Raw genomic sequence first — 17,240 nt, forward strand, 5'->3', positions numbered from 1 at the left:
GGCTTTTACAAAAACTCAACAAAGGGGCGGGGGAGCTTGATAAGTGGAGGCCCAGGGCCAGAGCCCTTTTTTCCCATGCCTTAAAATGTCTCTGATTGGAGGCCCAGCTCTCATTGGTGTTCAAGCAGAACAGTGTTTAACCTCACCTCTACTTCTTCACTTTTTCCACTGCCAATATTTTGTAATGTCGAATCCCTTGACCCTTACAAACTCTCTCTGCCTTCTTGTTTATTAACTGACAAGAAGATACAAGGGCCTTGCTCAAAAGAATCAATCAATCAATCAATCAAAGCATTTATATAGCCCACTACTCACCCGGAGGGTCTCAAGGCGCTAGAGGAGGGGGGTCCGCTACTGCTCGAACAGCCAGGTCTTGAGCTGCTTCCTGAAGGCGAGGCGATGGCTCATCTCTGGAATCGTTACTTCTGTCCGTTCTGGCATGGAACCAAAAAAAAAGATTTTCTCCCCCTTAAATCCGGTGCTGGTTCCCTATTTCCCGCCTTTTATTACTGTATCTGCCGCTGGAAAATACTTGGTTTGTAGCTCCAGATCATATTGTAATGAGGCACCCACCACCTGTCGGGCCACTTCTGATGTCTACAGCATGTGAGTCCTTCTCAGTCACAACCAACCCATCTGAGGATGCCTGTATTGAGGAAGGGAGATTTTGGGGAGATCATGAACCTCTCTATTTAACTTGCAAGCAGTACCAGTTGGTAAGCCTCATCTCTCATGCGCTGACACTCTTAATTAACACTTCAGCCCCCACCCCAATGCCATATAGATATGTAGAGGTCCTATTTATATACGCCATTTAACAGATGAATCCATGGATGATTGCAACTCAGGTTTTCACTTTCAACAGTAAGAAGGCCTTGCATTGTTGAAGGCTATCCTTCCACTGCCTTCTGAGCAAATATGCTGAAAGAACCCCTTGAGCTTCCCAAGATCCTTAAAATGATAAGTTCTGAAGCAAGAGCAAAGTGCAAACATTTGACTTTGAAATTGAAGGAAACTGGACCATGGAGTAGGCTTGGCTGGTGTCGAAAGGTGATAAGGATGACAGACAACAGACGCAAATAGCTGTGCTACCATTATAGGTTGACCTTCCCACATTCAGGTGTTTGCCCAGCCATTGGTCAGAAGTGTTACAAATGTAATTGTGACAATTAGTTTGGAAGTGTCTGCAAAGCTGGTACCTTTCAGTGTAGAAATGCAGACTGGTGGCCATAGAGAGCAGACATCCACATGTTGTGCTCGCCGCTTGGACCCCAAAGAAAATGTTACTTCTGTTAACCGATCTCTAGTAGCATTAGCCAAAGACTGGACATGAAGGAAGGGGGCTCTTCCATTTGGACCAACATGATCCATGAACAAATCAACCTTCTTGACTCATGATAGGTTTAATTTATCACATCCAATAAATAACAAACCCTGCAGGATTGTTATTTATGAGGCCCAATAAATATCACCTTCATTCTTTCAAACTCAGAATTAGGCTCTTAGCTTTGGAGAGTCCTCAACTACTGAACATTTTTCAGAAGTGCAATAGAAGAGTAATCAGGTCAGCTAAAAATTATTTTAACTATGATGATCACATCTAGACCTTTGCAAATGATCATTGGACTATTTGAGAAGGAATACTCCCAGTCTGAAAAAAGAAAGTCTTACGGTTGTGTGGGTATGGGAACACCATCATATGTTTCTCTATCTCAAGCCTTTCACAATTTGCACCAATCATCAAGCACTACTGGCCATTGTTGGAAATATTCAAGCCAAAATATCACCCAGAATTGAGGGGTGGGCATGCCTCTTAAGAAGTATTAATTGGAAATTGTGCATGAATGAAGAAAAGACTATACCCTAGCTGATTATATCTCCAGGAATCCACTACCAGCAACACATACCTGTCCTGAGCCTGCAGAATAAAATATCAACGTAATCACTTGTCAAACCACGCTGGAGAAGCTGACAGAGGGTGATCTGGTCAAAGTGTTAGAAATGGGGTTTCTGATTGGCTGGGCAATGCATCTAACGTTTTAGGAGACAAAGGTCCTTAGCATTTATGAAAGTAAAGAGCAATTATTATATAGAACACAATAGGCTGCTATATATTTAACTTCCTTGTCCAGCCGGACAGGGAATTTATTTATCAAAAGATAAAAGATAATCGGTTACAATACATTTCTACAGCAATAGTACATTGCAGTAAGACACACTCCTGTGCCGTACCGGGAGGGAAAGGAAAATAGAAAAGAGTGAAAGGGGTGTTTCAGGCAAAGGAAAAGAGCAGGCAGGGTACTGTTGCGAATCAGGAGTTTTTGAATCGCCAATACTGTGCAAGCCTGACAGTGCAAGCATCAGAGCAACCTGCATCACTAAGTTAGGGCATTAAGTATAGCAGTAACACTCATGGATGAAAACCCATGGATTAGCACATGTCAAAATAACAGCATGGATCACAAAATAACCCCATGAGAATATTGGCTGTAGCACGCCTATTAGGGGTAATATGGTAATGCAACACAAGGATCTCTGGTGCAGCAGCACCTACACGCCTATAACGGGGAAAGAAGTAATTCTCACAGGGAATCTGGGGACTCCTTCGAGGTTCCACCCCATCCCAACAATTGAGCAACAGTGCTGTAGGTATGTGCCTGAATGTGAGGAGACACGCCACACTGCCCCCGTTGGAGGGGAGACCTCCCCTCGCAAAAGGGCTGGCTGCCCACGAACGCACAACATATGTGGTAGCGGTAGTGCGACTCCGCCCCAACCTTGGCAGTCTGAGGCCCTTGGTGCAGATGAGCCACTCTGTGACTTGCTCACCCCTAAGGCACTAGAACTCATGCAGCTGGCAGGAGCCAGCAGGGATCCGGCTTCCTCCAGCAGTTGGGGCCCAACCCCCTCTGGCATCAGCATTGCCTGGCAATGGGATAAGGCTCCAGCCTGGGACTTCTTTTTTCCCTGTTGGCGGGTCTGTGTTGTGGCTCTCTGGTTGCCTCGGCAACCTGCAGGGGCTGCGTCCAGGCTACTTTTCTCTGCGCAGCCTTCCTGGCTGATGCTGGCTAATGCTCCCCTTTTCTCCTGAGATCATCTCGCATGAGGCTGGGACGAGCAGAGCTCCTTCTTCCATCTGTGTTGTGCCTCCACTCTCCTTCCTCGGCTCGGGGCAGGCAGGGTGGCGCTGGACTCCCCTCTCAGCACGGCACAGCAGGTTGACCTAGAAACACAGGGATGCCCTTAAGGCTTTTCTTTTGGTTCCTTGGCCTCAAATCACTCCAGCATGGAGTTTTCCACACGGCACCAACAGGGGATTGGCTTCGCGCTGATCCCTCAATTACACACAGCACCCACTACGCGCTCTTCTCAGGCAAAGGAGCGGGTCACAAGTTCTAGGGAATGACCAAGAGCAGTTCATAGCATTCACCTCATACTGAGCTCCTGTGAGAGCACTCGGGGAACATAGGTTCAGGAAAGCAGGCAGTAGGCCAGCACACAGAGTCCTTGGGGTAAAGAGGCAGTGCTTTCTGCAAGGTCAGCTCAACTGAGTAAAGTCCAAGAGGCGGTTTCTCCTCACAGCATAACAGTTCCTTCTGGCCAGGCATAGTCTGTAGAGCCAGTAGCGTCTGGTTAAAAGTCCACACAGTGTCTCAAAATCATGGGGTCACAGCCTCTGTACTTATACTGACAAAGTATTTGTTCTGGGGTACTTCAAATAAACATCTGTAGTGCAAAACACTTTCATTCAATCCCCAGCCCTGGCCCCAGACACAATGCAGTGCGCGCAGAGACATCATTATGACAGGCAGGCACAACCCTATTCAGGTGAAGGTGATGACTCCTTCTACCACTGTAAATGCAGACCAGGTCTATTCAGTCTGGCTATGAGTCACCCAGGAAAGGTAGGACACTCCTCAACCCCCTTGGGCCTGTCTAGAGTGAATGCACATCCCCTGCTCCAGTCAATCTAAACATTGCTGCGGAATCATCAACGACCAACCTCCTATGGGCGGTCCCAACCGATTTATTACTATGCAACCGAACATGGTGCAGTCGAGGGCTCCCATTTCTTTATGGGAGCTTGTGCGGCGGTCGGAAAGTGGCAGCAGCACAAGCTTCCATAGAGAAATTGGAGATGTGTAAATCCCTGCACATTGTGCCAGGCACCTCATGGTGCCTGCCACAAAGTGCAGGGATTTACAGGGGGGCACCATATGTGCCCACCAAGCCCACAACCGTAGGCCACGGAGGCAAGGGGGCCCTGCTAGAGGCCCTCAAAGTCACTTTCCGACAGCCATTCCATGTCAGAAAGTCCGACATGGAAAGCCTGTCTGAAACCGAGATCGTAATCACAATAGCGGAAATGCAGTCTTTAAGGGATTACGTTGCAGTCAGAAGCCAGTCGAGCAGATAGGCCGGTTTACCCTCTGACCGCCTTCATTTTAATAAGGCGGTTGGACTGTAAACCTTAGATGTCGGTCGTAAAGTTACAGACCGCCGGTCAGAGGATTTCTGACTGACATTATAATAAGGGCCCTATTACGAGTCTGGTGTTACGAGGACCACCAGACTCAGGGTGGCGCGGCGATTAAGACTCGGGCAGTTGGACTGCCGGCTCTGTCAAGGAATTGCCATTCTCTGGTGTAGGAGCGGTGGTCAGTGGTCCCGCCAAGCATATTAGGAGTTTCCTCTAAGCCAGGCTTTTCATGGCGGTTCAACTGCCATAAAATCCCTGGTGGGGAGGAAACAAAGGGGGCCCTATAGGCCCTCCCTGTGCCTCAAACATATGTGAATGTAGACAGGGGGCATAACATGTGACCCCCTGTGTGCATGCACAGAGGCTCTTGCATGGCACAGAGTTTCAAGTCCATACCATGCAGGAACTTTGTCCCATTGCGGTGGCTTTTTTAATGGCACCTCCACCTTTAAAAGAGGCATCGCCACCGGACCTCCACGCTCCCACCTGCCAAACTGCTAAAAAGTCATAATCTGGCGGGCAGGTGGTGCAAACTATGGCAGAGTGTTGGCCTTACTGGTGCAAAAAAAGTCGAGAAACTATAGAGGCAGTAGTGATAGAATCGCCCTCCTAGACGCTGTATATAACCAATGGGATTCTATCAATGTGAAAGAGGTGGATATTTTATTCGTTTTTGTAGTTTATAAGGTGAAGACTTAATGTCAGGAAAAGTGGAAGGAGCTCTCGATTTGCGGGTGGCAGAAAGGAGAGCACGATATGCTTTTAAAATACCCCTCACACACTATGAATCCCATAGTGTCATGCTTCATCATAGGGGTCTTCCCGTCCCTCCACGGGTCGGGGTGTGCTGTGACCTACGAACTACGCAAGAGCACTAAGTTCTTGATGATAGGCTATGTGTGGTGTGAGGACAGTGATAATTGATAGGGGGGTAGGGACCTGTGTAAGTGGTGAAGTAAAAGAAAAATTTCTAAATTCCCTGCCTAGTAGAAAAAAATGATTTATTGACTTTTCTGGCTGGGAACACTAAAAAGGGGTGAATGAGTAGAACGAAATACGTTATCTACTTGGTCGACATGGCATGTTTCGTAGGCAGTCCCCTCCTGCTTACTCCTCAGGACCTCTATTGGTCCCTACTACAAGATACTCAATTCTAAATAAGTGTGGTATGCCTAAAGTCCTAAAACTGGTAGCAAAAATCGGCTACTCAGTTATTGCTTCCGGGCTTGAGTGGGCCCCTGATGAAGCGTAAAAGAAAAAAGTCTGACCTCTTGTGGTCCAGTTGTTTCACATGTTGCGTGCCCCATGAGCCTGTATCTTAGGGTTTTAATCAGCAGTATAGTGACCGCTTACGATATTCGGCATTAGTCCTACCCTACAGCAGCTCCGTGGGATGACTGTAACTGGACCACAAGAGGTCAGACTTTTTTCTTTTACGCTTCATCAGGGGCCCACTCAAGCCCGGAAGCAATAACTGAGTAGCCGATTTTTGCTACCAGTTTTAGGACTTTAGGCATACCACACTTATTTAGAATTGAGTATCTTGTAGTAGGGACCAATAGAGGTCGTGAGGAGTAAGCAGGAGGGGACTGCTTACGAAACATGCCCTGTCGACCAAGTAGATAACGTATTTCGTTCTACTCATTCACCCCTTTTTAGTGTTCCCAGCAAGAGAAGTCAATAAATCTTTTTTTTCTACTAGCCAGGGAATTTTTAAATTTTTCTTTTACTTCACCACTTACACAGGTCCCCACCCCCCTATCACTTATCACTGTCCTCACACCACACATAGCCTATCGTCAAGAACTTAGTGCTCCCGCGTAGTTCGTAGGTCGCAGCACGCCCCGCCCCGCAGAGGGACAGGAAGACCCCTATGATGAAGCATGACACTATGGGATTCATAGTGTGTGAGGGGTATTTTAAAAGGCCTTACTGGTGGCCAGAGGACTGCCAGACTTGTGGTGGTGCGTCGGTGGCGGATCCAGCCACTGACGCACGGGCGGTCTGACCACCCAATTGTGAGTCGGGCAGTCAGAACGCCATGGGACCGCTGGCCCTGCCAGGAAACCACCATTCCCTGGCGTAGGAGTGGGAGTCAGAGGCTACAATATGCTTGGTGGGACCGCCATGGTCCCGTCAAGCATATCACGAGTTTCCTCTCAGCCAGGCTTTTCATGGTGTTTCCGCCACCATGGTAACTTTGGCTTAGAGGAAACAAAGGGGGCCCTACAGGGCCCCCCTGTGCCTCAAACATATGTGGATGCACATAGGGGGTGTAACATGCGCACTTCTGTGTGCATGCATGTAGGTTCCTGCATTGCATGGACTTTCAAGTCTATGCCATGCGGGAACCTTGTAGTGAGGTCCCATTGTGGTGCCTTATTCAAAGGCACATCCTCCTTTAAAAGAGGCATAGCCATGGGACCACCATGTTGCCCGCCTTCTAAAATGTCGTAACCTGATAGGTGGGAGGTGGGAAATTTAGCGCAGCAGTGGCGTGCAGATTTGTACCGACACACCGCCGCTCCGCCAAAAACTCATAAGCAAAGCCTAAAAGGTTTACATACACTACACATACTCCATAGTCAAACATTTTAATAATGTATTTTTAAAATAAATAAAAAAACTATTTATAACACACTGTAACCAAATAAAAATGTGCTATATATTTAACATTAGAAATAACATATTAAAGAATTAATTTTATTTAAACATGAACGTAATTATACATCACAATTTTTTTGATCAAACTGTAAATAATCACATTAATAAGATCAAAATATCATTTAAAATTATGTATGAAATAAAGCATGAAGAAATTTAAATAAATATAAGAAATTATTATTTAAAATCACACACATAAATGTATCAATTATAATCAAAATCACCTATTTTATGACAAAAACATATATTGTATTATAATAATAATAAATATTTTAAAATTAGAATACATATACCATATCAATGGTAATTTCAATTTTCATTCATACATTTACTCTCATGCATATTCATCACATTTTCAAAAGAGAAATTAGACACATAAAACATATTTATAATTATAATATAATATTAACATTTGAAATATAATAATTAATTTTTTTATACACAAATTAGTTATGATAAATGTAAAGTAATCCACATTCCTAAAGTAAAGCTAGAACATATATATATTGCATTTAATTTGTAATTAAAAAAATATCAAATTAATTTGTTACAAAAGTAAAGATAACAAATTTCATTAAATGTATACATTAAACAAAACAAAACTGAAATATTTTAATTTTCAAATAAATACATTCAACAATTTTTTAAAATGTATAACTTAGCTTTAAAATATCTTATAATTGCTATATTACATACATTCAAATGTATACATGTTTTTAAACTATTTTTTTTAATGTACATACAATTTATAATTTGTATTTAAATAACAAAAACGTGCTTTTATTATAATGTTAAATAAAAAACATTAAAAAAATGTGAACAAAAAATCTGCATTAACTTAAAATCAAATGAATAGCTACACGTTTTAATACTCTATCCACTAAGAAAATAACATCCCACTCCTCATTAATAAAATACAAAAATATATCTTTGTCGTTTTAGACAAATAACCAAAATAATGTACAACACATACTAGCACATAAATAAATAAATAACTAAAATAAAACACGCTGCAAAGCAATACTTATAAAATACTCGAGAAAAATAATATTATGTACAACAATATTTTTATAATGATATTTTTTCAACAATATTAAAAACAACACTTAAAATTATATTCTTACCTTCGATATTCCCATCAACTATATTTTTAACATCTCGGTATTCTTGATACGATAATTCTGTATCACAATATTTAGCATTTGATATTTTGTCCAATATCACCTCAAGACAATGACAGCACTGAGAGATTTATGGACACATTCAATTAGCAAATGCAATAGAGCAAACTAAATTCATCAGCAATCATAGTATCTGACATAGAGCAACAGGGAAATGCACATCAGATTTGATATTTGCTCAGGCCCGGTAAACCTCTTTGCTTCAATAAAACCACTCCTGTTTCATGATGATATTGCCAAATTCCAACTGAAACAAAATGCTGACTGGAAGTGACCTGCAGTGATATACAACTTCCTTTGAAATTTGACCAGAAGACTGGCTTTTGGTACACCACAAACAAACAAGTAAATTAGATCCACAATAGCAAAGTACCCCATGTAGGTGGAGCAAGTGAAAAGAACTCTGGTTTTAGCTTAAGCGGGTCCGAAGTCTGTTATCAGAAATGTTTCATAATTCAAAATGTTTACCCAAGAACTCAGTGAAACACCAGCAATGTCACCACTCACAGGTAAAAAGTCATCCACTGTTGGAGAAGGTCCATCCGAAGAGTAGAGATAGAATTGCCCAACTCTATTGTTGTGACCTTCCTCAAGAGTGAAGACGAGGAACGTTGATGCTCTACCTGAACCATTTGTCACCCCAAGAAACTCAATGAGCAAATGTGAACTGCCAACCTGCCTGGGTTGTTGTTGTTGTTGCTATCTCTTCCTCTTCCCCTTCCTCTTCCCCTTCCCCTTCCCCTGTACTTGTACCTTTCCCTTTTTTCCGTCCATGACGGTACAAACCAGGAGGTCACAGGAAAGAGCATAGGGTGATGGGGGTCATTACGTGCTGGGAGATGAAAGATAACAAACCCACCTAGCATTCTGCCTGAAGTTGAGTAGGCCTGCACGACATTGTAGCAGAAAATAAAGCACCATCGGTTAAATACCAAGGTTGTACCCGCTTGTAATTTAAGCCACTTTGGCAAGATCCTTAAACAAAATATTCTTTTATGTGCCCTAGCTATTTCAGTATCACTTAATTACTTTTTTATTCCAATGTCTGGTACATACTGTATCCTACTATTATACTCACCAGTAACAGTCCCAAAGAAGGCGAATGAGTCAACAGCTCTTCTTTGACGTTAATCTTCAAACAGTACCCAGTGGGCCATACATCTGGGTGTTGTCCAAGCTTTGTTGGGTTCTGGTTACAGAGTCTGCTGAAGCAGGAAACAATAAAAACCACATTCCAGACCCTAGAGTACCTGGCCTTGGATGATGTATATTTGAACACTTTGAATATACCTACTTGCCAAAAAACAAGAGAATCACCTTCACTTACATGCATCAGTCGACCAACGTTGACTACACCTTGCTGGGTCATCCAGCTGAAAGGAAATGACTGCTGGACAACCTGAACACCTCAAGCTCCAGCCATAAAGGTACCTTTCTGTTACTCCGCTGCCTTCTCCATTGAGTGTGAAAGAAATCTTTTAGCTCAGGCCTGCTGATTCTGCAAATAAGATTGCGGTTTAGCATGATGATTATGTTGAACCGCATAGAGTGAGCGCCTTGAGACCCTTACGGTGAGCAGTCGCGCCTTATAAGAAACCGTATTGAATGAGACCACCACAACTTGTTAGTTCATCTCTCAAAGCACGAGACTGCCCTGCTGCAGCCCTAGCCCTTAGACAACCCTTGTCCTACCACTGATGAGTCCAGTGCAGTAAAGCAACTGGAACCATCCCAACCAACGGAAACCCGTCACTGAAACAACTTGTGTCCCTTGCACTCTTCTCCAACTGTGGGACCTGAAAAGTCCATCTGCTGCTTATGAGCCCTTTTACCGACTGGAAATCTTCCCATCACCACTGTCACTTGCTAGGCCGTTTTGAGGCACATCACGCTGTTATATAACTCTGCTGAGTGTGTTAATTGCTGTTAATGGCCAGGTAGACAATTATGGGTAGGAGCCGATATCGATGGCACATAATAAGCGGAAAGGGCTAGTAACAAGGCTAGTTATTAGCACCTGTTTCCCCCAATCTTACTTCCAACATGCAATTGTCCACATGCACGCCACTCTTTGCTTCAAACTGTCACTGACCCTTGAATGCCAGCGAAGAATAACGGTTAATGCCAGCTTTGTTAACCTTCTAATTAGCTGAGATAATCTCACATTCCTTAAAGGATGCAAATAGAAAGAAACACTTCTTTCTAATCGTTTTCTACATGAAAATGTGAACGTAAACCTATTGCAAAGTATGAGAATACATTTATTAAATATGCCAGCGTAAATTTGAAGAGGACAGACATTGATGCAAGTAAACCCTTCCGTTTCCTTGTGCGTCATCGGAATGTTGAGCAGCCTCCTTCCTTTTACGCAGATTCAACCTCATTTCGGAGCCAGCTATGCTCTCTAATGGAAAAGTGAATCTTTGCCTGAATCGATTGCCTTCAATTAGGCCAATGAGCTATATGGCGATTGTTAATTTGTATTGATCTGTACACTGCTTAAGGGATTGATCTCTTTCGACTCTCGAATTAGTTTACATCAATGGCGTTTTTGCCATTTTATGCTGTAAATGTTTTATAACAATCTCAGCATCTGAAATGTATGAAAGGGTTCGCATATGTTTTTCCTTTTAAAATTCAACTTTTGATTTGTAAGAGTGTAATCCATGTTGCAGCACATGTTGTGGTGGGAAAACAAGATCCAGAAAACAACAGTTTCACCATGACAATATTTCTGCAGAACACCCATTATTTACTATATTCACTAATATTTTCATAATATTTCTCATCCACATTGTCCTCTGATAGTTACTCTCCTGCGAAGCTTCACAGTGGAATTCGGGTGGAGAAGGAAAGGAGGGAGAACATACAATCTAGATGTCGCTCACAACTGTAGAAATCAGTTTGTTGTGGGATGGTCTTACCCCTGCTACAAACCTCATAGGGTATGATTACGACTTTTGACAGAGCAGTGGTGTGGCGGTGCAAACTGCCACGCCACCGCTCTGCGAAGGTTGCCGCTGCCCATCTGCCATGTTACGACTTTTAAGTAGTCTGTCAGGCGGGCGGTGTGGCGGTCCCAGGGCGTTGCCTTATTACAATTTAGACGGTCGGAAGTGAAACCGGCTGGTCATTTCTGCTAGATTCTTAAGCCCGTCAGCTAGTCAGAGACCGGCCCGTAACCCATATGGATGGAATTTTATGCCGTACGGATTATGATGCTCAGCTTCCAGCAGGCTTTGTCAGAAAGTGAGTTTGGGGGCACCTAGCAGGGCCCCCTTCTTTTTGCGGCCTCAAGTTGAGGACCGAGGGGGCCTTGTTGATTCCTGCACCATGTGGCAGGGATGAACACAACCTCTCATTTCCCTGTGGGAGCTTGGGCTACAGCCGTAGCACATGCTCCCATAGGGAAATGTGAGTAAGCAACCGCACCATCTGCGGTTGCATCGTAATTAGTCATTCGGGACAGCCAGCCAGAGGTCAGTCGGACCCGTATCAGCGACGGTGTTCTGCTCGACATCGTAATAGGCCCCTTGGTTTTGTTCCAATAGGTAAAGCCCAACTGAACTTCCTGTTCCTGCAGTTGTGGGATTAAAAATGTTCTTTCACAAGAACAAAGTGTTTGGAACCTAGTACTTCTGCTTGCCATGATTATGCTATGATATACACACAGTTTATTTCCCTGTCTTAGGAATCATTAATTCCGAACAGGGGGTCCTAGTTGTTTACATTATAGAACCTAGTACTATCCTTTGGTGCTTTAACATTTGCTCCGTTTCTAATTTCTCAACATGTTCAAAGGGCCTGTGTACTGATGTCTTGGCGTGTTCACCCCCACATCCAGCGTCAACACCGCCGTTTCCCTCCTTTATAAAATGTACATGTTCTGACGAGCGCAGGCTGCCCTTTTCCCCATTGTGTTCATTAGAGCGAAGCTAATGTCAAATGGCAGCTATTTTTGCTTCCTTATTAAGAGCTTTCGACAAAATGCTTTAAAAGAGCTCTGGCTTAAACTTTTCAAAACAACATTTTCAACCCCGTGATCACACCTTCCCGGCATGTGCTGCCCCGAATATGCATTTTTCATTTTACATTGTATGTAATATTCTTAGCAAACAATGTTTGAAAGCCCTGGTGAACTGGCACAATTGAAGTTGCTAATCCAAGCATTGCGCCCAGCCGCCCAGCCTTGAAACACCTCAAACTTCTCCAGTGCCCCAACCCCATGCCAAGGTGAACATGAAGGAGCAATCTGTCATTGAGCCCTGGTATTGTCCTGCTTGTGGTTTGAAATATGTGCTTTGGTCCATTTATTGTATGTTTTGTTCCTACTTTATCCTAGGATCCTTTCTACTAGAATGAATACCACTTGACCAAACACTTGTCTATTAACTAGAGTCAACTTGTGGGCCATCAGGAGCCTGCACACAAGCATCCAGAATAGCAGCCTCGGGAGGTGTGAGCAGGGAGGCTGAGTTACCACATCTGAAGGTAAAAATGCAACCTCACTTGTATAGCGAACGCATGACAATGAGTATTAAGGAAGACATGTTGCTCTCTTTTTGAACTTCCTTAATGACCTTAGGCCAGGATTTAAGGCAGGGTTAATGGCAATGTCTGTTTGGAAAGTGTTAACAACAGCCACATATTAGATAACACAGAAAAGACTCTAGAGTTGGTGTGCAGGAAAATGACTAGGGTAGAGAAGGTCATACTGGTGGGAAACCCCCCGCCCCCTAGACTTTGCACAGGGATGTGATTGGTGGGATGTCCCATTATCACCCACCTCTAAATCAGGCCTTTTATCACAAAGTGGTAGGGCCAGCAGTGGCAGCCAATCATTTCTCTTAACCCCTTCGCTGCGGGACTAATTTCCCCGCGGTACAGGGGGGAGGGGGGCCACGCACGGCGCCGCTGTGCTGATGACGAGCCCAGGCTCGTCATGCAGCACAGTGCTCGTGTGCTCATGACGAGCCTGGGCTCGTCATGAACCCGCCCGCGCAATGGAATGCTCAGCACAGCGGGGGGAATTAGCCCCGCGTGTGAGCGTTCCACGGCTCATGACGAGCCCAGGCTCGTCATGAGCACACAAGCACCGTGCTGCATGACGAGCCTGGGCTCGTCATCAGCACTGAAGGGGTTAAACCAAAGTAACAATAATAATAATGATAGATCATCTAAATGGAGCACCCACATCGGATGAAATAATGATCCAGAATTGATGTGATTGGTATATTTGCATGGAGTTGCAGCGGTACCGACAGGATTACATATGCCGCAGCCACTCGTGACATTGGCCATTGAGCAGATAGCTACGGCAAAGGCTATGGCCAGGGTGGGGGTACTCATGTGGGGAGGTGATACCAATGATGGTCCTGGAGGTGGGATTTGGGGTTGCGGTGGGGATGAAGAAGTGACTGTAACAATTGTGCTCAATGTGGCCCTGCGTATCCTGTTACCAAACTGTGAGAAGTCCTTCTCCCTCACCTGCCCTATCTAAGAATCTCATTGTCCCTTCAGTCTCAGAGCTTCTCTATGGTTTTAGGCAGTGGCAGCCACCACATACAAAAAGTGGTGGGGCGGGGGCAAGGGGTATGGGGAAGCACGAGAGGGGGATGGGCGACAAGGGACTATAATAATAAAAACAATTTTTTTTAAATAAAACGTTATACTTATCTTCTGCCGGCCGCCTCCAGTGTCGCGCCTCGGCACTGGGTCTTATGTGTCTCAGCAGATACTGGGACTACATCACAGACTCACCGTCCAATCCTGGCCTGACTGGGCTGGAAAGATGATCCGCTCAGGTCAGGGAGTCTGTGGGGTTTCTCTAACCTGGCTGTTCAATACAGCCAGGTTAGAGAAACCTAAGTGTGCGTGTGTTTTGGACGGCCTGAGACGGCCGGCCAAACACACATCCGCACGTAGAAAGTGCTAATAGCACTCCTCCCCCCCATGCCCTTCCCTCCCTGCACATGCTGGCTGAGCCAGCGGTTTAAAAATAAAACGATAATGAAACATCGTTTTATTTTTTTGCTGCTGACTCTGAGCCAGTGGGGCGACGCTCCTCTGCCCTTGCAGAGGAGCCGCTCCTATTTGTAAGGGTTTAGCGACAGGCACCACAGATGATGTAGCTGTTCGGTACTATCTTTGGCCCTTTCCTGCCTTTATATCACTGACAGGGTCATTGCTGTTGCTCCTGAACTGCCTGTGAGTATGCAAGGGTAAGTCAAAAACATGGAACTTCATTTCCTTCAAAGATCCAAACACATCTATTTGTTGTGCTGATACTCACTCCACCCACTGATCTCTCTTCATCCATCTTCAGCCCATAATGCCATGGTGCCTAAGGGCCTTATTATGACTATGGGGGTCCATCGGATCGCCTTAGCCACGATGGCACTGCAGGCACCGCCGCACCGGCAGTACGACTGCCCCTTCAATACTTGGGTGGTTGGACCGCATTGGCACCACCGAAGCCACCAGGGTTCCGTGATCCCTGGTGGTGTTGTGGTGGTCTCGAGGCTGCAATATGCTTGGTGGGGCCCCTGCGGCCCCGCCAAGTATATTATGAGTTTCCTCCCGGCATTGGTTTTCATGGCGGTGAGCCTGCCATGAAAAGTGTGGTGGAGAGGAAACAAAGAGGGCCATACAGAGCCCCCTATTGCCTCTTCACCAGGCGATGCATGCAGTGGGGCACATGGTGTGCCACACTGTCTGTGGGAACCCTAGTCCCTGCAGGGCATAGACTTGACAGTCCATGCCCTACAGGAAACTGCAATGGCGACCCCATTGCAGTGCCTGTTATAGCTCTCCTATGAGCCTTTAAACAGGCACCGCTGTGGGCCAGCAATCGCAGGACCGCCTGACCTGGATTCCAGTCAGAATCCGTCAGGCTGTCTTATTATGGCTTTGGCGGTGCGGGCACTGGTGTGGCGGCCCACTCCTGCACCACCAAAGTCATAATAAGGCCCTGTGTGTTCATTCTTACTGCTGCTCCCCTTCCTTGTCTTACTATTTCTTATTTCACCCAAAACTCTGAAACGTCTGTCTCAATAAAAGCAGATAATGTCTCGTTTAGGTTTGACATTTCCTAGGCACGTCAACCCCTTCTCCTGAGTTCTGCAGGAGACAGGAGTCACTAAGATAGACATCCCTCACATCACTGCTGAAAGGAGTCCTACTTTGCTGCTCACTACCTGTTTTGAAGGTGGCAGTGACCAGGCCTCCTTCCAACATTCAGGCTGCACCCACCTGCTGTGACCTTCATACTACTAAAAGAGGAACCCAAGAGACAAAGCTTCAATCTGTTTCCTCTTCCTCCCACCATTGCATAATGTCTAAATATAGTGCTAGGGTCCACACTTTTCTTAGGAGACTGCCTCTGGTCCTGCAGGATGGCTAGTTACCAAGGATCCTAGTTTTAAATTCACTGTATTCTTCCTTCTAGACAACACTTCCTGAGTCCTCACCCGCTCCTTCAGATTCCTTGTCATTCTCATGTACTCTGTTTGCTACTTGCTCTGGGTCAAAGACTGAGGATGAAAAAATAGGTCTTGATCCCCAAAAATGAATGAGTGCCTGAGACCACAGACACAAATTAAGCCCTTGCTTTTGTAATCTTGAAGCCCATGTTTGAATGTACCGTGTGGTGAACCTGGATCTAAATTTTTGGATCTCAATCTATTTACAGGATTTTGTTTACACTCGGGACCCTTGCTTTCATGACGCTTTAGACAATCCAGACATATACGCGGACCTCATTGCCCAAAACAGCGCTCACTAGTTGTAAACGTACCAAAAGACATCGGCGGCATATTACCTACTAACAGCGATATTTATCGCTAAGTAGGGTTAGCGGCAAAATTATTATCGCCGCGCTTCACCGATTTTTATCGCAGAGATAACTTGCTATTAGCAAGGTTTATCTCAAAAGCGATAAAAATCAGGCGAAATGCGTGAATATCACTGACAATACAGCGATATTCACACATTAGCGTGAAACAGCTCTTAGCCATGTTATCCACCTCCCATTGGATAACATGGCTAAGAACTGGTATTAGCAGGCGTTAGCTTTTGGAGATATTCGTGCTTAGCGCGAATATTTCCACCGCTTCGCCTTTGTAGGTAAAAGGCGATAGCGATGTTAGCGACTGTTTTCAGTCGCTAACATTTTGGCACGCCCACTTTGCATGTCATTAGCGATAATTATCGCTGACATGCAAAGCGGGTCCCAAAATGCTCGCTATCGCCTACAAGCTGTCGCTAACTGGTGTTAGCGACAGCTTGGGCGATGACATTTTCGCCGCTTTAGCGGGAAAAAGTCCCGCTAAAGCGGCGAAAAGGCCCTTGGTAATATGCCCCATCATCCTTTCACTCAGTGGACATGTTCGCGTAGAGGCTGCTGCCAAAATCTATGGAGCCCTATGACACAAAACGTGCCAGAAGTGCAAGTTAGGGATGAATGGAGGACAGGGATGTCCCCATAGACTATAAAAGGAGGCCATTGAAGTGGGGCCAGGGAAAGGGCATTGGTGCAACAATAAATATAGTTTACCAGAGTTTATCCATATGACCATACAATACAGCCAATCAAGATAAAATACATTAATAAAAATATTAAACATAATATTGTACATAAAAATAATGACATAAGTCACCCATGCATCCACTGAAGGGAGATCGCCCTGACCACATCTTAAAGAAAGACTTGAATCACTAGGACATACCCACTCTGGGGCGTTAGCGCCCCGCCCCCAATCTCTACCCCCTCGTGAGTGCAGTCAGGGCTTGAACTTATCCTTATAGGGACCAATGAACACAATGTCATCAATCATATATATGGCCATTGCACACCTAGGCTGTCCATTACATAATATGGCCCAAGAAGATTGCGTTCAGCCTAACGTTTTGTCCTA

The sequence above is a fragment of the Lissotriton vulgaris genome, chromosome 6 (genome assembly GCF_964263255.1).
Source record: "Lissotriton vulgaris chromosome 6, aLisVul1.2, whole genome shotgun sequence".
In the NCBI taxonomy this organism is placed as follows: domain Eukaryota; kingdom Metazoa; phylum Chordata; class Amphibia; order Caudata; family Salamandridae; genus Lissotriton; species Lissotriton vulgaris.